General features: G+C 68.9%; 1 protein-coding gene across 2 annotated transcripts in view; it reads left to right on the top strand.

Moving 5' to 3' along the window:
• Positions 1-339: 339 nt before the first annotated feature.
• NUTF2 (nuclear transport factor 2) overlaps positions 340-540 on the top strand; it is a 16,178-nt gene continuing 15,977 nt past the window's right edge. Inside the window, exon 1 of one of the 2 annotated variants that reach the window (XM_006909778.3) lies at positions 340-490. The gene's annotated coding sequence lies outside the window, so the exon portion shown is untranslated. The remainder of the gene's footprint in view (positions 491-540) is intronic. The other variant, XM_006909779.3, reaches the window with a different exon arrangement.

Genomic DNA, 540 nt, shown 5'->3' on the forward strand with positions numbered 1-540 from the left:
GCGGCAAGAGGCAAAACGAGCAGGGGTTCGCAAGCGGAAACAGCCCAGGGGCCCAGGGAGGGGTAGCTAGGCCAGCTTGGGGCCAGGCTGGGCTCCCACGGAGGCGGGGCCAACCCCAAAGGCTGCGCAGCCTGGGTGGGGCCGGACCAGCTGGGACCTGGCGACAACAGAGCGCTGACCCTTGCCTGGCGCCAACCTCGGGTGTTCCAGAGGCTTCCGCTAGACCACAATTCTCAGGGGCTCGCCCCGGCAGCCTCCCTCCCTGGCTTAGCCTCACCTCCCGCGCTGCTGGCCGTATCTGGGCCTCCGCGCATAGCACGCCGGGAATTGTAGTTTTCTCCTAGCGCACCTATGCCGGAAAGGAGCGCGGGTGGGACTGCGTTTCCCAGAGTGCAGCGGGGTGACGAGGGAAGGCAGGGGGGAAGGGACAGTCGGTCGCAGATCGTGCTGGTTTGCCGTCGCCGCTGCCGCCATCGTGCCAGCCCCTCGGGTGAGTGTCGGGGTTAGCGCGCCGGGGCGGGGGTTGGGACGCAGGAGCCG

Source organism: Pteropus alecto, unplaced genomic scaffold (genome assembly GCF_000325575.1).
Source record: "Pteropus alecto unplaced genomic scaffold, ASM32557v1 scaffold42, whole genome shotgun sequence".
In the NCBI taxonomy this organism is placed as follows: domain Eukaryota; kingdom Metazoa; phylum Chordata; class Mammalia; order Chiroptera; family Pteropodidae; genus Pteropus; species Pteropus alecto.